Source organism: Equus przewalskii, chromosome 25 (assembly GCF_037783145.1).
Source record: "Equus przewalskii isolate Varuska chromosome 25, EquPr2, whole genome shotgun sequence".
NCBI classification, from domain to species: domain Eukaryota; kingdom Metazoa; phylum Chordata; class Mammalia; order Perissodactyla; family Equidae; genus Equus; species Equus przewalskii.
Genome location: NC_091855.1, coordinates 42,692,025 through 42,713,357, shown reverse-complemented (window position 1 = coordinate 42,713,357; position 21,333 = coordinate 42,692,025). Strand labels below are relative to the sequence as shown.

The window sequence follows — 21,333 nt, the reverse complement described above, 5'->3', positions numbered from 1 at the left end:
GCCATGTGGTAAGGAACTGTGGGTGGCATCTAGGATCTGAGGATGGGCTCCGTCTAAGAGCTAGCAAAAAGCTTGGGCCCTCAGCCACACTGCTGCGAGGAAATAATTCTCGAAAGAACAGTGAGAAAGAACTCAGAAGTAGCTGCTTCCTCAGCGGAGCATCCAGGTGAGAACCCAGTCTCGCTGGACTCCGAACAGAGGCTCCAGGTAAGTCACGCTCAGACTTCTGAGCTGCGGAAACTGTGAGATAATAAGTGTAGCTGTTTTAAGTTGCTAAGTTTGTGGAAGTTTGTCATACAGCAATGGAAAACTAATGCAGATATTGGTACCTGGAAGTGGGGTGCTGCTGTAACAGATTCCTAAAAATGTGAGTGGCTTTGGAAGTCCTCAGTGAGCAGAGAAGGATGATAGGGAAAACCTAAGACTTCCTGACAAGACTGTTGTTAACATAAGCCTGGACTTAGAGACACTGCTGGTGAGAAATGTGTATTTGGAAAGTGGAGGGAGGGAGGGTCCTGCACAGGCAGTGGCAGAAAGTTAAGAGGTGTCTCCCGTGGTGATGCGGAAGCAGGACTTGTAGGTGACAAACTTGGTTACATAGCCAACGAAAATTGCAAGCAAAGTATTGAAGGTATCCCCTGGTTTCTTCTGGCTGTTTACAGTAAAATGTGAGAAGAGAGAGAGGAATTGATGGAGGAACTCGAACAAAGAGGAAGTAGGATTGGGCCGTTTTGAAAATTCTAAGCTTTTCCGGGTGACAACAGGTGCTCGAATTAAGACAGTGGGGTCTAGAGAAAAATCTGAGGGGGTGACTGTACAACCTTTTACTAAAACCTGAAAGATCAAAAGGTCAGATTATCCAGTCAAACAAAAGGATCTTTCGAGAGGACATACCTCACAGACCCTCTCAATCAAACCAGAACCCGGGAGTTTCCACACTATAGATTAGTTATGCCTGTTCCACAATTTCATATAAATGGAAGTCTACTGTGTGTACTCCTTTGCTTGTTTGTTTGGCTTCTTTCACTCAGCATAATATTTTTGCAGTTCGTCTCCTCTTGTTGTAGATCCCAGGAGTTGGTCCTTTTTGTTGTGGACTGTTACTCTGTGACATGAGTACATCACAGTCGGTTGAGCTATTTTTCTGTTAATGGAACACAGGGCCGGTTTCTAGTTTAGGCTATTATGAATAAACCTGCTGTAAACATTCTTTTGCATAAGTCTTTTGTGAACAAATATGTGTTTTCATTTCCCTTAGGTAAATACCTAGTTGTGGAATTGCTGAGTCATAGGATAGGTGTATGATTAGTTTTATAAGAAACTTCCAGGTATTTTCCCAAAGTGGCTGTCCCATCGCACATCACCAGCAATGGATGAGAGTTCCAGCTGTGTCCTCACCAATATTTGAAGTTTTCCTTCTTTTTAATTTTGGCTATTCTAATAGATATGTAGCGGTCTATCATTGTAGTTTTAATTTGCATTTTCCTGATTTCTCATGATGCTGAGTACTTTCTTATGCTTACTGGACATTTGCCTGTCTTCTTTTGGAAAGTCTCTTCTTAAAAGCTTTGCCCCGCCCCCTCTCTTTTGAGGAAAGAGGTTGTTTATGCTTTTATTATAATTGTTGAGTTATAGGAGTTCTTTACATATTATGGATACCAGTCCTGTGCAAGACATTTGTTTTGCAAATATTTTCTCTCATACGGTGGCTTGCCTATTAATTTTCCTTATGATGTCTTTTGTGTGTGTGTGAGGAAGATTGGCCCTGAGCTAACATCTGTGCCAATCTTCCTCTATTTTGTATATGGGATGCCGCCATAGCATGGCTTGATGAGAGGTGTGTATGTCCACGCCTAGGATCTGAATTTGCAAACCCTGGGCGCCGAAGCAGACTGTGTGAACTTAACTGCTATGCCACTGGGCTGACCTCCCTTGTGATGTCTTTTGATGAGCGAAACATTTAATTTTCATGAAGTCTAATTTTTCAATGTTTTCTTTTATGGTTATTGCTTTATGTCACTTGTTAAAGAAACTTTTGCCTATCCTCAAGTCATGAACGTATTTGCCTATGTTTTCCTATGTGAATACCACAATTTCTGGATTATTATTTTTTTTTTTTGAGGAAGATTAGCTCTGAGCTAACTTCTGCCTCCAATCCTCCTCTTTTTGCTGAGGAAGACTGGCCCTGAGCTAACATCTGTGCCCATCTTCCTCTACTTTATATGTGGGACGCCTGCCACAGGATGGCTTGATGAGTGGTGCCATGTCCGCACCCAGGATCTGAACCAGTGAACCCCAGGCCACCAAAGCGGAGCGCATGAACTTAATTAACCACTGCACCACCAGGCTGCCCCCCACAATTTCTGGATTATTGCAGCTTTATATTAAGTTTTGAAGTCAGGTAGTGTAAGGTCTCTAATTTCATTCTTTTTTTTCAAGGCTGCTTTGGATATTCAAGGTCAGTGCTATTTAATAGAACTTTCTGCAGTGATAAAAATAGGTATCTGGGCTGTTTAAGAAAAGTAACCACTGGTAACATGTGACTATTTAGCCCTTGAAATGTGGTTAGGGCGACTGAGGAACTGAATTTTCAACTTTATTTAATTTTTTGTTGTTGTTGTTAAAGACTGGCACCTGCGCTAACAACTGTTGCCAATCTTCTTTTTTCAATCTTCTTTTCTCCCTGAAGGCCCCTGTACATAGTTGTATATTTTAGTTGTGGGTCCTTCTGGTTGTGCCGTGCAGGATGCCGCCTCAGCATGGCGTGACGAGCGGTGCCATGTCCGTGCCCAGGATCTGAACCAGCAAACCCCGGGCCACTGAAGCAGAGAGCGTGAACTTAACCACTCGGCCACGGGGCCGGCCCCTATTTAATTTTAATTAATATAAATATAAATTTAAGTAGCCATGTAATGTGCAGTGCAGTTGTAGGTCCTTTGCGTTTCCATATAAATTTTAGAATAAGCTGGTCAATTTCTACCAAAAAAGGCACTACCATTATAACTGACATTGCAATGAATCTAGAGAGTGATTTGGGCACAAGTGACATTTTAGTAATGGTTAGCCATCTGATCAAGTATTGTGGTCTATCTCTCCACTTATGTGTTGCTTCTTTAATTTCTCTCAAAATATTTTGTAGTTTTCGTGTACTGGTCTTGCATATATTTTACTAGATTTATTCTTATGTATTCTATGTTTTTTTGATGGTATTGTAAGTGGTATTATTTTTTAAAGTATTTTTCAATTGTTGGCTGCAATTACTTTTGCGTACTTTACCTTCTATCCCCTGGCCCTGCTAAATTCACTAATTAGTTCTAGTAGTTGTTTTCTTCATTCTTCAGATTTTCTGTGTAAATAATCGTGTCATCTGAAAATAGAGAGTTTTACTTCTTCCTTTCCAATCTGGATGACATTTATTTATTTAATTCTTTCTTTATTTTTATTGGCTTATTGTACTGGCTGGAACCTTCAGTCTGTTGAATAAGAATGGTGATAATGGGCATCCTTGCTTTGTTCCCAAACTTAGTGGGAAAAATTTCAGTTCTTCATTATTAAATACAATATTAGCTGTACGTAAGATATTATTTCCAGTTTTTATTGTGAATAAGATTTGAGTGTTGTTAAATGCTTTTTAGGCATTTATTGAAATGATCATTTGGCTTATCTCTTTTAGTCTGTTAATACTATGAATTGCATTGATTGATATATTTTTTTAAAGTACGCTTTTTGGTGAGGAAGATTGGCCCTGAGCTCACATCTGTTACCAATCTTCATCTTTTTTTTCCTCCCCAAATCCCCAGGACACAGTTGTAGATCCCAATTGTAGGTTGTTCTAGTTCTTCTGTATGGGATGCCGCCACAGCATGGCTTGATGAGCAGTATGTAGGTCTGTGTGTAAGATCTGAACTGGTGAACCCTGGACCACCAAAGTGGAGCCCGTGAACTTAACCACTCAGCCCTGGGGCCGGTGCCCTGGTTGATTTTTGAATGTTAATTTAGCCTTGAATTTCTGGAATAACCCCTACGTGATTATGATATACTATCCTTTTTATATCTTGCTGTATTCTATTTATTTTCCCTAATATTTTGTTAGGGAACTTTGCATGTACATTGATGAGTGATACTGGTCCATAATTTTATTTTGTAATGTCTCTGTCAGATTTTGATTTTAGAGTTTCAGTAGCCTCATAAAACAAGCTGGAAAGTGTTTCTTCCTTTTTAATTATCAGAAAGAGTTACATGTGGTTGGTACTATTACTTCAGGAAACGTTGGTGGAGTGAACTAGTGAAACTATCTGGGTCTGCAATTTTCTTCGTGGGCATGTTTTTGATTAAAAGGAATTAATTTCTTTCATAGATATGAGACTTGAGATATTCTGTTCTAAAGAATTTTTTCATTTCACCTGAACTGTCAAATTTGTTCATTTAAAGTTGTCATAGTCTTTAATATCTGTAGGATCTTTAGTGATGTCCCCTGTCTCGTTCTTGACACTGTTTAATTTGTGCCTTCTCTCCTTGTTTTCTTGATCAGAATAACTAGAGGTGTAGTGATCATATTTATCTTTCAAAGAACAAGCTTTTGGTTACATTGACTTTTCTGTCCTTTTTGCTTCGTATTGCCTTGATTTCTGTTCTTGCATTTACTATTTCCTTCTGTCTACTTACTTTGGGTTTCATTTACTCCCTTTTTCCTAGTGTCTAAAGCTGGAACCTTGGATCACTGATTTTAGATCTTTCTTATTTCAAACATAAGTATGCAAACTATTAAATTACCTCTAAGCCCTGGAGTAGGTCAATTCCACAAATTTTGATGTGTATTTCCATTATCATTCAGTTTAAATGTTTTCTAATTTTCTTGTGACTTGTTCTTTGACCCATGCGTTATTTAGAAATGTGCTGTTTAATTTTCAAATATTTGGGATTTTCTAGATATTTCCTTGTTATCGATTTCCGTTGTGGTCAGAGATCATACTTTGTATGATTCTAGCGAGACTTGTTTTATATCTTGATGAATGTATCATGTGCATTTGAAAGGAAAGTATATGCTCCCAGTTTGGGGTGTAGCATTCTATAAACATCCGTTAGGTCAACGTAGTTGATAGTATTGTTCAAATCATCTACATCTTAACTAATTTTTTTTTTTGTTTAGTTGTTTTATTGGTAGTTGAGTGAGGAGTGTTAAAATCTCCAACTATGATTGTGGAATTGTCTATTTCTTTCTTTTATTCTGTCAATATTTGCCTTATATACTTGAAAATCTGCTGGTAGGTGTATACACATTTATGGATTACTGTGCTGTTATGATGAATTTGTACTTTTATCATTATGAAATATCCCTCCTTATCGCTGTCAATACTCCACTCTTGCAGTTCTTATCTAATATTAGTATAGTCACTCCAGCCTTCTTGTGGTTACTGTTTTCGTGATGTATATATTTTTATACTCATTTGCATTTAACTTATCTGTATATTTACGTTTAAAAATGTACCTCTCTTTTAGACAGTATATAGTTGGGTCCACCTTTTTTGTTTTTGAAGCCATTCTTATGATCTATGCCTTTAATCAGAGTATTTAGTCAATTAACATTTAATGTATTTTTTTATATAATTGGATTTAGGTTTACCATTTTACTGTTTGTTTTTTACTTGTCCCATATGTTTTTTGTTCATTTTTGCATTTTTAGTGGTTTCTCTAAATATTACGATGTACATTATTGTTAATAACTTAACTTATCGTAGTCTGCTTAGTGTTGCGGCTCATGTAAATTGCAGAAGCTTTGCAACTGCATTAATTCATTTACCGCCCCTTCCCTTGATGCTATAGTTATTATATGTATTAAATCTGCATTATAAATCCATCCAGACGATGCTATAATTTTCACTTAAATAGTTGTAAGTATTTTTAAACAAATTAAGAAAATAGTTTTTTTATAGTTATCCAGATAGTTCACATAATCATTTCCAATAGTTTTATTTTCCCAGAAGATGTGAATTTCCGCAGGGTATCATTTTCCTTCAGAATGAAGAACTTCCTTTAGCATTTCTTAGCGCAGATCTGCTGTCAGTGAATTTTCAGTTATATTTTATCTGAAATAGTTTTTATCTTGTCTTTATTCTTGGAGGATATACTCACTGGACATAGAATTCTGAGTTACCATGTTTTTATATTTTTTTATTTAGAACTTTAAAGATGTTGTTCTAGTGTATTCTGGCCTTCTATAATAATAAACTAAAGGTCATTTGAATTGTTGTCCTTCTGCATGTAGTGTTTAATTTTTCTGTGGTTGTTTTCATGATTTTCTCCTTATCTCTGGTTTGGAACTACTTGACTATGGGTGCCTGTGTGTGCTTTTCTCTGTGGTTTTTCTGCTTGAGGTTCTCTGATCTTCTTATCTGTAAATTTACATCTTTCATCAAATTCGGGAATATTTTGGCTATTATTTTTTTAAATGTTTTCTGTCCTAATCTCCCTTCCTCCTCATTCCACCAGTTACATTTATGGTCGACTTCTTTGTATTGTCCCACAGGCTCCTGAGGCTCTGTTTATTTTTTTCTAATCTTTTTTCTTTATATTTCTCAGACTGGATAATTTCTATTGGCCTATTTCAAGCTCACTGACTCTTCTCTCTCTCATATCCATTATGCTGTTGAGCATATATAGGGAATTTTTATTTCATGTATTGTCTTTGATGCTCCAGAATTTCCGTTTAATTATGTTTTATCGCTTCTATTGATCTGCTGACATTTCCTGTCTTTACATGCACGGAGAGACTATTTTTATTCTGTCCTTGCTTTTAAATCCTTGTCTTATAATTTCAACATTTAGGTTGTTTTGGAATTGATCTCCATCTAGTATTTTTTCTTTTGAAGATAGGTCACATTTTCTTGTTTCTTCTGGGTTGCATAATTTTGGATTGTATCCTGGACTTTGTGAATGTCATCTGGATTCTGTTATATTTCTCTGAAGAATGTTGATTTTCTTTAAAAAGCAGACTATTAACTTGATTGCACTTAAACTGCGAACTCTTTCTCTTAGAACAGCTCACATTTTGGTTCAGTTCTTCATCTTTCACTAAGCTGCTTTGCATCCGCCTCTCACCACATATCTGGTTCAGGTGTCACCTAGAGAATTTGGGGTGCCCCTTGTCCAGTTCTGTCTTTCTCAGAATCAGCCCCTCGCTCTCCAGTGACTCTGGTTGCCCTGAACTCTGTCCTTTTGTTCTTCGGGCCAGAAAAACTGGGGTTTCTTTCAGAGATTTAGCCTCTTCTGTGGTGACAGTTGTGAATTGCCTTCAGGCTAAAAGCTCTAAAAATGGGAATTTAATTTCATGCCATTTGTTTTCCTTCCAAATGTCGACTTCCTCTAGAGTTTGCCTGCCTTTTGTTCTTTCTCCAGTGAACAAAAGTGTTGTATCATCTTTTCATTCAGAGTTGATAGTTATTGTCTGCAGGAGGGTTGGGTCTAGGGGAAACCTCCTTGGCCATACTACAAAGAAAAAGCTCTCCCCCTTTTATTGAGGTGAAATGCATTTTATTTTTAGACAACCTACAAGACATATGATTGTTCTTAAAAACAACACCTACGCTCCAAATAAATCAAGGTCAAAATAAAAGAAGAACTCAAGATGACATCAGTCTCATTTATCTCAGTCCTGGCCTACTTTTAATTTTATAAGAAAGGTACTGAGTATAAATTTTGCTTCAAAATTTAGAAAATGTTCTATTTCTTATTAAGTCTTTATTGAGTGAACAAGTATTATGATAATGCCATGGGCATTTTACATATGAAAAAATAGTTTTAAAATATAGTTTTAATATCTATATATCATTTCACTATATGTGTATCTATATCCATATATGTATTGTGTGTATATATGTATATATATATATATTCATCATATGGATAGATTTCATTTCCATATTTTTTGCCTGTATCGGTTACTATTCCAATAAACAACTTTGTACATAAATCTCTGGTATATATCTGAGCATAGGAGACATCTCCAACCACGCCTCTACTTAATTGATTGGCTGGATTAACCGATGTTTTCTATACCTTCTGCATGCTGCCTGTGTGGGGAACTTTCCCTTTTCTTCTGCTCCCACTTTTTGGGATGAACGCTTACCAAGAGCTAGTTGTGTTCCCAAACCTGTTTGTGGTACTTGCTATTGTGACTTAGTTGATTGGACTACTAACCTATGAAATATGAGTGAAAAAAGAAAAAAGGTGGTTGTTTCTGTAAAAATGATGAAAATGAACTTGAATGCTTTGAGGAGACTCAATGAAGTGAAGTGATAATAAGATTGCTATAAAGTAGGGTTATGGGCAAGACAACAGTTAACAATTCGAGAAAAAGAATTGTAAACCTATAGAAAGACTTTATTTTCATCCTGATACCCAAATCTCCTTAAGTTTGTGCCCCACCTCAGAATTAAGAACATGAGTTATGTAGGTGTGGTTTGTGCGAGAAAGGTGTCACAGACTTCTAATCAGGGATCAAAACTCTGAGAAAGGCCTTGGTCCTTTGTGGTAAGATTGATGGATGAATTTGCATTTTATATTAGAACATAATAAAGCCTTTATAGTTTACTTTTACCACTGTTTGTGATTTTCCTATTTCACTGAGTTTTCAATGAGCTGACCAGATTGTCCAGTCGATCCTAAAGGCGTGAGAAAAGCAGACTCTAATTGTGTTTCCTGAGGACAGGTTCCTAGAAATGTAACTGCTGGGTATTTTTTAGATTCCTGGTACGTGTTACCCACTAGAGAGACTGTATGGATTTCTGTTCCCACGTAAGGCTATTTCTTAGGGTTTAAACTTTAGTGCAGTGAGGCTGATGCCTTCTCTCCAGCTCTGATCAGCAGTCGCATGATGGACTTGAGAGCCTGTGGCCTGAAACATCTTGAAAAATGTTTTTGCTACAATAAAATGGAATTTGATCCTTTTTCTATCAGTGCCAGATTGTTGTGAATCCTGACCTCAAAATGCCATAGCAACATTGGGATTGTTTGCCAAAACCACCCCAAATTCCATGTATCGCTTCATAATATTCAGATGATCAGAATCTTTCACGCTAGAAGGTCCCATGGGGATCAGCTTATTAAATCCTTCCTTTTACAAATTGAGCCCTGGAATGGAGAACAGGGAAAAGTGACTTGTCTTGGGTCCTGAAGTTTCGTGGAGTCTCAGCTGAGCCCAGGGCTCAAGTCTCTTGACTCCTGGTCTAACCCAGCTCGTTCAGACGTATCACATGGCTTCAGATTGACAGCTTCCATACTATCCAGAGGGAGGTGTGCAGCGTGTTATCAGATAATATGAGCTAACATTTACTGAATGCTGAAATGTGCCAGGTACCGTTTTAAGCGCTTTAGCTGGATCAAATTATCTTATTATCCCACGTAAACTCCATAATGACTCTCCGAGGCCCATTTCATAGATAAGGAAACTGGGCATGAAGAAGTGCCCTCGGTTTTACAGCGAGAAGCGGTGGAGTCAGAATTTGATTGCCCACAGTCTTGGTCCAGAGCCTGGATTCCTACGCATCCTACTAAATTCCCTCCCTCTCTATGTTGGGAGAATGACAGGAACATGTCGTTTATTAGATGTCTACCCTGAGCCGGGTGTTTTTTGATATTTTACATACTTAGAATGATTAATCTTCACAATCCCGTTTTCAACTTGAAAAAGTAAATATCAGGTAAATTAAATGACTTGCCTGAGGACACAGCTGGTAGGCAGCAAAGCGAGAAATTAAACAAGACAGACTAACTCTGAAGCCTGTGGCTTTGCTAGAAACTGCGCTGCTGCAACACCCGGTACATCAGTGCCTCTTGTGACCGTAGCTGCACGTTGGCATTACCCAGGGAGCCTTAACAAATGCTGAGGTTTCGGTCCCACCTCCAGAGTTCCTAATGTAACTGGACTGGGGTACAGCTTGGGCAGTGGGATTTTTTTAAGTTCCCAGGAGATTCTAATATGCAACCAAAGATGCCACCCACTGCCAAAGCTTCAGATGGTTTTGGTCATCCCATACTATTCCGTTTCTTTCTCCAAATATGGGAATGGGGTAAGTCCCCTCACTAAAAGACATGTTTCAACAGTGTCTTAGTTTCCTATGGCTGCTGGGACCAACGACCACAAACCGGGTAGCTTAGAAGAACAGAAATTTATTCTCTTACGGTTCTGGAGGCCAGCAGTCTGACGTTAACGTGCCAGCAGGGCCGTGTTCCCTCTGAAGGCTCGAGGAGAGGATCCCTCCTGCCTTTTCCCAGGTTCTGGTGGTTTCCAGCAATGCTTGGCATTCCTCTGCTTATAGTTTCTCATCCTCCAGGCTCGGCCTCGGTCTTCATGTGGCCTCTTCCCTTTGTGTTTCTGTGTCTGTCTCCTTGAGAGATAACAGAAAATATGTATATTGGTCTCTGCCCCTGGTTCCCGGCACAGAGCTCCTAAAACCCTTGGAATTTCCTAAGCGATAAGGGCACAGTAGGAGCATCTTTTGTTCTAATGTTTTGTCTTTGACCCTAGGTCTGACGCTGAGCTCCTAAATGCCTTGGAATTTCCTGAGTGATAGGAATGTCTTTTGTTCTAATGAGGCGACTCTGGGTGGGCTCGAGGACGGGGCTGTTTCTCCAACCTGGAAGCTCTCCAAACCCCATATTACTGGGATTTTTATGGAGGCTTCCTCACGTAGGCATGATCACATCCACATACCGGGAAGATGACGCACCCCAACTCCATGGGAAGAGAAGCTCCTGCGCTCGGTGCCCTCCCCGCCCTCGGCCTCTGTGTCTCTTCATCTGGCTGTTCGTCTGTATCCTTTATCACCTCCTTTAGTATATAATAAATTGGTAAATGTACGTAAGTTTCCTTGAGTTCTGAGAGCTGTTCTAGCAAATAATCGACTCCAAGGAGGGGCTGTCGGAACCTCTGATTTGTAGCCAAGTTGGACAGGAGTTGTGGGCAACCTGGAGACCCGCTACTTTCGATTGGCATCTGAAGTGGGGGACACTCTCGTGGGACTGAGCCTTTAACCTGGAGGGTCTGTGCTATCCCTGGTTAGTGTCAGAATTGAATTGAATTGTAGGACACCCGGCTAGTGTCTCAGAGAATTGCTTGGTGTGGGAAAAACCCTACACACCTGGCGTCAGAAGTATTGTGAGTGTGGTAGTGGTGCGAGAGGAAGGGAGAGACGCACAGGAGGAGAGCTGAGTTTCCCACTCACGCATCTGTTTAGAAGGACCCAGTCGAATCCAATGGAACCTCGTCTCAGCTAGTCACATCTGCAAAGACCCCACTTCCAAACAAGGACACGTTTTGAAGGTCCAGATAAAAGTGAATTTTGGGGGGACATTATTCAACCCAGTACAAATAGAATATTAATTAACATTACACTGTTAAGAATGTAAGAGTCTCTAGGGATGGCAAAAATGAAATTCTATGGCTTTTGGACCTAATTTTTTTTTTTTTTAAATTGGTGCCTAAGCTGACACCTGTTGCCAATCTTCTTCTTTTTTTTTTTCTGTCTTCTCCCCAAAGACCCCCAGTACATAGTTGTGTATTCTAGTTGTAGGTCCTTCTGGATCTGCTGTGTGGGACGCTGCCTCAACATGGCCTGATGAGCGGTGCCATGGCTGCGCCCAGGATCCAAACCGGCGAAACCCTGGGCCACCGAACCAGAGCGCGAGAACTTAACCACTTGGCAGCGGGGCCGGCCCCTGTCTAATTTGTTTAAAAGATATCCTAAAACGTTTTAAATACAACCTGCTCCCCCCGGCGAAAACGTCCAATCCTACTAGGTGCATCACTAAATTACGGAAAGACCCGTATATGCTGGCACCCTTTTTGTCTGTGGGTCCCTTTGGCATATTCAGGAATACAGCAGTGCCCGAAGGCTCAGCTTGTTTGTCCCAGTTGTGTGTGAGTGTGCACAAAAATCTGTGGAAAAGATAGGTTGTTCTTAATGGGGAATTTTTGAAGGAAAACCAATTCTGATCTTCCTTTTACTGTAAGCTGATGGAAGAAATTTATAGCCCTTTGTAAGGCATTAAAGAGCCATCCACCGTCTTTCCAAATACCGTTCATGAGATGTGACACATTGAAGCAACCAAAATTTGGAGTTTCGTTTTGAGACCATCATTTTATTCAAACATTTCCTTCCTTTTTCTATGATGGAACCTTGATAACAATTTGAAAGTACAGTCATTGAAAACCTGACAATCTGACTCCTTAAAAGACAGTTACAGGTCAAAATTGTATATTATTCCCTGCCCCCAACTTGGAAATAGTCACCTCCAACCAATAGCATCCTTGTTTCCATAGATTCTTTTGCTTTCTGTTGAGAAGACCAGCGACCCAATTATTTCTATCTTGGGTTGATCTTGCTAGTCAGGCTATATGACATTTTGACAGAATCATGGTTTTCGTTTTAGAAATAACAGAAAGGATTTGGTTGTAAGAAGGCGAATTTCCCACTGAGTTTATCATTGGAATTCCCCCCGCCCCCCTGGCATATGAGCACCATGAAAAGCTTCTTCCAGATCCATCTTATGAGTGATGCTTCTCTTGACCCTGGGCAGGGCGATGTAGACGCATGACTCACGGGTTGGTAATTTACCCAAGATAAACATAATAACTGGTACAGAATCCATGGACTAGCTTTTTTTTTTTTTTTTTTTTAACCCTGTGAGTCTTTATAAAACCTCAACAGCAACATTTAGGCAATTGCTTAAATGGTAAATCTCCATTTCCACCTGGAGAAAAATCCTGGCCTTTCTGTCTCAATTCAGCCTTCCTTAAAGATGTTACACTTGTATTCGGCCAAGTCCTTAGGCAAAATTCAAGGAAAGTCAGCAATCTATGCTTCAGTAAGTGCCACAGACTCAAATCCTAAAAGGCTCAACAGGTGTTATTGCAAACAAGCGGTCTGCTAGGTGATGCTACAGAAGTACAAGCATTGGTTTATCCATTTATGAACTTGGACCTGACAAGGAATTTGGTGGCTATTTGCTCTGGGAGCGTGGAGACGCTGTTGTCGTGGACTGAAAGCCTCTTCTTGATGCTGTCCAGCTCTCTGTTTAACGTGCGTTTGTAAGAGTAACCACAACCACCTAATAAGCCTCAACTTATTGTGGAGTTTCAAATTGCTTATGTGTTTAAGAACGGCATCCTGCCAGGGTTGCAGAGAGGTCTCTTTCTCTGGCCCCAGAAGTCATGGAATGAATACTCATTCATTCCATAAAGAAATAATCAGTCAACGTAATATGTAGTTTTAAAAAATTGCAGAAAAAGGTATTTGTGTAATTTTTTGTTTCCTTATGAAAATATCTGCATTTTTAAAGAAGGACTCACGTCCTAGAATCCAACAGATGGCGTTGGGATGGTTATGGGAATCAGAGAGGTGAGGTGAGAAGTGCTGACTGCGTGAGGCTTTCCCGGGGGCTGAGGCCTGAGTTTGAACCCTAGTTTTGTCGTTGCTTGTGACTTGAACAAGTTACCTTATGTCTCTGGGCCTCAGTTTCCTACTCTATAAAGTGGGGTGATAACGCATACCCAGCGGAGCCTTGAGCATTATGAAATGGGCTGACACGTGGGGTTCTGGGCATGTGCTTCATAAAGGGTGATCTTTCCCACTGTTACCAGCAAACCGTCAACTACCCTGAACGCCTGTCCTTATTTGGCCCAAAATATCCTGTGCAGATTCTGGAGATATTCTCTCGTATACTCAACCAATTGGATAAGAAAGCAGCCAGCTGAACAAAGAAGAAACAGACCCACAAAAATAAGTTCCCACAAACAGCCTGCCTGAACAACGAGGGGCAAGTCTTTCGAGACGGCCCCAGTGCCTCCCAACTTGATAACAGGTGTGCTAGTTCCACAGGGAGCATGGGGCTGTTTCAAGGAGAAGCGGGCTGCAGACAGAAAGTTAAGTGGATTTAAATGTAAGCAGGTCTAAAAAGAAAACAGTATTTCCTTTTAGAGGCTTAGAAAACAATTAGAAATAAATGAGGCCAGAACGCAAAGTTAATAACAAGACAATGGAGAAATTCATCCACTTCGTGGATGCTGTTGCAGGGGCGAGAAAGAGCAACCCCACCCAGAGTCGCTGTGACCTCGCCATTGACTCATGGGGTTCTCACAGCTCCGCGTTCTTCCTGCTGGGGAATTGTGGAGTTGCTGCTCCCCGGCGATGTTTGTTCTGCCATTGAGCAGAAGATACTGCCTCTGGTGGCCAGCCTGGGCTGGGACCCGGTCTGCCCTCTCTCCTGGCCTCTGCAGGGGCTCCAGGCTGGCAGACTCCCCTCGTGTCTCCCGAGTAGGTTTCAGATACGGGAAATTTATTCCTCTTTAAGCAGAAACGGTGCCTGATGTTATCCTCAGCGGCAGGAATATAATTTTTGACTCTTGATGGTCCACAGCATATTAAGAATTTGGGTACCTGCCGTCGCAGATCAGTATCTAAGCATCGTTCTCTCTCCTCCTGGAAAGCACACTGTGCAGAAAAAAGGAAAAATGTGATGCGAGCAGCTGGCTTTCTCTTTGGCGAGGCCCTGCTGTTCCCGGTGTTTATCTTGGTTGGATTCAGAGCCTCTTCCTCTGGGTCCCATTGCCCTTGACTAGATCATCTTGACTGCAGAGTGTCATGTGTGGGTCACCCTGTGTCATCATTTTGGGTTTAAGTCATCGGAGTGTGAGCGCCTTGAAGACAGGGGCCAGGTTTTAGGCACAAGTGCTGGCCCTGAATAGATGCTCAGTCATGGGTTCCTGACGAACAAGAGAAGAATCTGGCCTCTCATTCCAGGGAATAGGAAAACGCCCTTCCAGAATCTTCTGAGGAAGCTGAGAAGCAAAGGCGAGCTGTTTTCTCACCATCTTCTTTTCTTGCCTTGTCAGTGTTTGCGGCTGTGGCTTTTACGGCCAGGCCAAGAGTGGCCTCCGGAGGCTGGCGGAGGCCCTGTTTCCCTGGCCAGCTCTGTGTTGTTGAGCAAAGCGTGGCTTCTTCAGCCTCGCATGAGCCGTCTGCACGTCATCCGTTCCACGGATCTTGGCTCATGGCTTCCCTAGCTGACCCCATCTTCTGATTCCACTGCTATTTACCTGTGGAGTTGAGCTGCGCCAACAAAGGAGGATAGGCGACTGTGACAGCCCTCCAGCTCGTGGACCATCTGCTGTGCAAAAGTCACCCAGGATCTTCCACTTGAGGATGACAAAGCATTCTGCAAATATGTATTGCCAACTCAATAAAATGCAATAGAGAGACTAAGATACAGGCAAATGGGTTGGCCGCAGCTGTGGAGTAATTTAGCGAGGAGGCCAGGAGGAAAATGAACCTCAGTGGCTCTCTGTTCTGAACTTTACACCACCCTGTGCTCTGGAGGAGGGAGAGAATGGACAGCGCAGTTCACCAACCCGAGGCGGCTTTGCAGGACTGCTGCTCTGTGACCCTTGACAAATGGATATATTCATTACACCAAAGACTGGAAGGAACCACAAAATGGGATACATATTTAAGGAAATATGCACACAACTCGGTTTATTTTTCTTATCTGATTTTTTTCTGGTGCAACATGAGCACTGCTGAATGCTTGGCAGCTGCCCTTCCATACTTGAGTTGTTTGTCATTTCTGGGGCTGCTGATGCTGTTATGATCTCCCTTTTGGGAGGAATTTACAGGCACATGTTGACCCAGCTGAATGGGAACAGGGAGCAACAGGAATCTTATGAACAAGGACCATGATGGACTGGAGAGTGTGAATTTGCTCCTTTTCTTGACGACGCCATCGGCATGAACTGCTCACTGTGTTGCTGGGCTGGCCATTTAATGCACCACAGCTCCAATTTTGAAAACCCGGGTCCTCTCGCAGCCTGGCCTTGAAGTAAAACTGCTTTTCCCTTCAATACTATCTGGGAGTTGTAGCCGCCCTGTGCTTTGTCGTTGGAATATCAGGAAAATCAGCTCTCACCGTAGCAGCTGTTGCTAGGTAAGGCGTGATTTCCCGCAGAGACCAGCATGAGAGAGGATGGGGAGGCTGGCTGGCGGAGGGCCAGGCGGGCGTGGGAGGGGATCCATGCAGAGGCCACAGTGAAGGATGGGAGGCAGGACCACCATGCTGGCCACTCCCACCTCACCCCTGCCACTGTCTTCCCCTGCTTTTCCAGAGTCCCCTCTCGCCTCCTCTCCTTCAAAGACCCAGCCTGTGTCTCATTCCCACGGAGCCATTCCTGCACTCGTCTGCTACACTTTCTGGACAGCCCCAACCTGCCAGGGACTCAGGGATAGGAGATAAATGAGTGGTGGGCCCTGCCTTCCAGGAGCTCAGAGCCCTGCGGGAGAGGCAAACCCCATGAACGACAAACCGCAAACCCACCTGTGTGGCTGGTGCCTTTACGGTCCTGGCGGATGCTGCCAGCACCTTGCCTGTATCCTTCCGGTCCACCCCAGTGGTCCCCTGCTGGGCACAGTGACAGCCCTATGGGTCTTTCTATGTGAGAATGTTTTCTGGCCATGGAAGTTAACACCCAGGAGGGGCCTTCTGCCACCGAAGGTTGAGAGTTGATGGGACAATTCTTAAAAATGGTTAAAATGGTAAATTTGATGTTTTGTATATGCTCCATAATAAAACAAAAAGCCTTAACGATTAGGCGTGGGGGGATGAGAGAGAAGGAGAAGAGCAGCATCCTCTCGGAGGCAGTGAGGGGCACAGGCAGGAGCCACGGCCCGAGTCCATGCCCTGGCTTCCTGATCCCAGTAAACCTTGCCACCTCCCAGGCCCTCTGTTTTCTCGTCCGTAAAAGATGCCTTTTATGGGGCCTACCGCGTGGCGTGAGCGTCTGGTTACTGTAAGGCAACTGGTATGCACGTGGCCCCTGGTACGCCTGGGAGAGGCGCGTCTGTTCTTAGTCGTGTCCTATCTCTAGGCTAATGATCCCAAACGCATCTCTGCAGATGGAACAGCCTCTTGACCTGCAAACCACATGGGTGACTGCCCACGGCCCCGTCACAGGGTGTCACCCAGGCCTCTGGGCCTCTGCACTGCTACCTGACCCCTCCCCATGTATTGGTCTGTGAAGAGAGAAGGGTGGTTTCTGAATTAAAAGTAATGCTTTAAACTGAAAGGGAAACTTAGTAAAGAAACGAAAGTAACGATGCTAGATTGTTAACTAGCGTGGCCGTGGTTCCTCTTTCCCTCCAGATTTCTGTCCACCCTTTAAACGCCGGTCCAGCGCACCTCTGGGTCCCCTTGGACTGGAAGGAAGTTGTACAGCAGCTGCTTTTTATAAGACAGTGAGAACTATTGCCCATGTTTTCGATTGCTTACTCTGAACTTTCCCCTATTCTTTTTGCCTAAATGTATTATTTTCTGGAAATCTATGTTGTAAGACGGAAGTTGGCAACTATAGTCCTGGGGCCAAGTCCCTCCCAGGGCCTGTTCTTGTAAATAAAGTTTTATTGGCATACACCCAGCCCCATTCATTTCCACGTCGCCTTTGGCTACTCTGAGCTCCCGCAGCAGAGTCCAGGAGTTGCGACAGAGACCATGTGACCCGAGAAGCCAAAAATATTTACTATCTGACCCTTTGCAGAAAACCTTGCCAATATCCTGTTGTAAGAGATGCTGAAATGTTTAATTCTTTGAGGATTGGGGCACATAATTAGTTTTTTGTTTTTTAATTCCAGAGTGCTGAAGGAAGGAAAGCTTATTTACTGTTAACGTGCTCTCTAGTAGTCATGAAATAGTCTCATGAAATATCGTCTCGTACAGTAATTACTAGTATTTTAATGATTTCCTATCAGTATATTAGCGAAACCTAAGAGAAGGTATAAAAAAAAGACAGTGAATTATTCCATCAAATTTCTCCTGACCTCACAGCTGGGATATGGGCCAGTGTGTGAAATAATCATATCGATACACATTTGGTGATTTTATCTGCATCCCTAAAAGTTTCTATGTATAGGTTTTGAGGGAGGGACCTTTTTGTTTGGGAATTCTTTCTAAATTCAAACATATAGCTATAATCAATTGTACAGTTTTTGCCTTGTTCTCGTGTAATTCTACCCAAAATGATATCATGAACGCAGAGCATCCTGAGAAACAGAAGGAAACAGGTCCCGCCTGCGCTGAGCTCCTCCTGGGCATTCAGGCCCGGACAGGATGCAAACAGACCCCCTCCACTGCCTGTGGCGGCCACTAGAAATTGGCACAGGGTTTCTGCTCACTGAGACCAAGTTTTCTCAACGGCGGCACCTCTGACGTTTGGGGCCGGATAATTCTTTTGGGCGTAATCGTCCTGTGCATTCACTGTAGGACATTGAGCAACATGCCTGGCTTCTACCCACCAGATGCCAGTGGTAAACACTGCCCCCAACCCAAGTCATGGCACCCCAGACTGTCTCCAGACACTGCCAAATGTCCCCTCAGGGGCCATATCAGCCCCAGTTGAGAACTGCAGAATCAGTCTAGGGAGAAGCCATGTGGATGCTGCTCCCCAAATGAGAGGCCTCTGCACGTGCCTCCAAGGCCTGGTGCTGCGGGGGCCCCCGAGACCCTCTGCCCTGCTCCGCTCTGCACTCAGGCGGGTCCGTGTGGTTGGGCCTTGCACGGGGCTCTTAACAGTCTTGAGCTCCAGTTTCTCCATCTACCAGGTGAGGAGGCGTCTCCTTCCTGGTTGTCTCCCCATCCAGAGCCCCCGTGAAGGAGGGGCATCTCTCCGGTTCAAAGCCAGTGGACTCAAATGAGCTGTCTAAGGAGGCATGCCTCACTCACACGATGGAGAAACCCCGACGACACACACGAATGTCTAAAGTAAAGGATGTTTTTCAGTTGGAGATACTTTTTAAAGGAAGAGGTTGATCTGCAGTAAAAAAGCGTCATCAATTTTAGGATAAACTATTTGACAGACAGACAGCAATGAGAGGCTGGAATGCCTGAGATCTTCCGAGAGAACTGAGGATTACATGACTTTCACAAACTTTATTTCCCTCCCAGTGCCATTTTATGTAATTTTCCGACATTGAAACAACAGCTCTTCTCCTTGTTAAAAAAAAAAAAAAAAACAAATCAGTCCTACCTCACAATCAACAGAATCATGGTTTTGACTAATGCCTATAATCAGAAGCTAATTTGCCTTCAGATTAATAATAGTAACAATATGTCTGTTATGAAAGAGTATGCTTTTATCATTTTATTTGCCTGTGATTATGTAAATTCCAGCTCCAGGGTGAGGGGAAGGGAGGCTGCAGAAAGCTCCCGTGCGTTTTCTGTGGGAACCATGGAAGCTGCAGGGAGGGCCTTCTGCAAAGAAAGAGCTGGCTTTCACCCCCTGCAAAAAGAATTTATTTTCTGCAGATCGGCTGAAACACTTGATAGTTTAAATGCAATGTGCTGGAAAGATAACAGAGCAGAGAGCACCTCCCTGCTTTCTGCTCCCCTTCTGCTCTGTTTAGAGCATCATGGAATGTTCCTTCTCAGGTCTGGCAGGAGAGGTCTTGAACCCCTCGCAAGAATTTCCCAGTCTCCGCCCTTTCCATTCCCATCACAGTCCTTCTTCTCGGGCAACACAGACCTCCCCGTGTCCCCGGCTCAGCGACTTTGCTTTTCTTTCCTTCTGCATCAGCTGGAAGGGCGCCCCTTGGGATCTCAGCCTCTGCTCTCTCCGGGCCCCACTGTGTCATCCCCAGAATGAGAAGATTGGCCCTGTGTCCCAGGCGCCCACGCGGATTCGCTGTCCCCGGGGCTTTCGCCTCGGGTCCCTTGAGGGTGAGCTCAGGGCCCGTGCCCCCTGCTCCAGCCAGGGCGCAGAAGGGCTGCTGCTTGGTTTCAGCCCCGGGGCTTCTCTAAGAGGAATATTCAGAATGCACATGGCTCCATTATTTGTGCAAATCACTGCTCTTGTTCACAGACCTCCGTTCTTTCAAAACCTCTGCAAATCCCTCTTGTCTGATAAATCACGGTGTTCCGTGTGCTCAGCGCCCTCCCAGAGCAGATGTGTCCAGCTGCAACCAGGAGAGCGTGCAGTAGAGACAGCAGGCTCTGGACCAGTAAGCATTTGAACCTTGGCTCTGTGACTCTGGCTGTGTAGGCAAATTACTGAACATCCTTGTGCCTCCATTGGCTTTTCTGTGACATGAGAAGAATAACCCTACTTCATAGACTTGTGTGTAAAGGACTCAACACGTGCTCACAATGGTTAACCGTGCCGGGACACTCCCACTACCAGGGGCATTTATGCCTGGCTCCAAGAACTCCAGTCTCATTTATCTTAATACTGCATGATTCTAGGTCGATGAAAGAAGCGAGATCCTACTAATGAACGATTTACATTGGGACGTGACCTAAAGGTGTATGGATACTTGAATCTAAATGAAGGTTTTCTACACACCGGCCACTCCCAGCACGTTACAGGTAGTAACTCATTTGGTTCTCACAACGGAGAGTAAGTAGGATGTCCTTATTAGCTCCATTTTACAGATGAAGAAACTGAGGCACAGAACGGTTAAGGAGTTGCTCAGTGTCACACAGTTTTTAAGCGGCAGAGCCAGAATCCAAATGCAGGCCATCTGGCTTGGGAGCCACGCTCCTCATGCCAGTGCATCAGCCATAGTGGGTTTGCATCATCAAGCCTTACGTCAGGTGGGCGAAAGGCTGAGAGCTTCATCCTTCCATAACTTCCCTCTATTTTGATCCACTCTTGTATCCAATAACAGAAAATTCTGGATTTGTGAAGTCAGAGAGAGGAGGGTAAATACATATTCGTACTACTTCAAAACATCCCAGCTCAGCTTTCTGTTCTATTCAGTCTAATTTTAAATCTCCTGGGTTAGGTACCTTTTTTCTTCTTCTCTTTCCTTGGTACCGCATGTGCCTCTCCTAGAGGGTTCTTGTCCTTTGCCATTTTATGGCTCTGCTCATACGCTGCTGTCTGGAAAAAAAACCTCCACTCTTCCCTCTATTTGCTCACTGGGCAGTTTGCACCGGTCCCTCTGACAGCTCAGGACCAGATCACTCTTAAGACCCAGAAGTGAGGGTCCCAGGAATTCACTCTAGACTTGGGTGTGTTCAAACTCAGAGCTGAGCCGGCTGACTCCGCCAGCTGCTAGAAAACATTTCATGGAAACATATTTGGTGAAAGAAAAACATTTCACCAAAGACAGCTCGAGTTCTGAAGATAATTTTCTTTGCTATGGCTGAAAACCACGTTTTCCCAAACCAAACTGCAGTGAAGGTAAAACAAAGAAGTCCCGCTTTTCTTGCATATTTGACTTTAGGGTATAATTTTGAAGTTTAGAGGAGTTTCGGAGTGTTTCAAAACATTTCTAGTTACAGAAAGCAGCATAG

The 21,333-nt window shown here is 43.1% G+C and overlaps 1 long non-coding RNA gene across 1 annotated transcript; it reads left to right on the top strand.

Annotated features, from left to right (window-relative positions):
- The first annotated feature begins 15,719 nt into the window (after positions 1 to 15,719).
- LOC139079269 (uncharacterized) lies at positions 15,720 to 17,453 on the top strand. Its single transcript, XR_011532730.1, has 3 exons — positions 15,720 to 15,978; positions 16,157 to 16,583; positions 17,191 to 17,453. It is a non-coding gene; the product is annotated as an uncharacterized lncRNA (long non-coding RNA).
- The last annotated feature ends 3,880 nt before the right edge of the window (positions 17,454 to 21,333 follow it).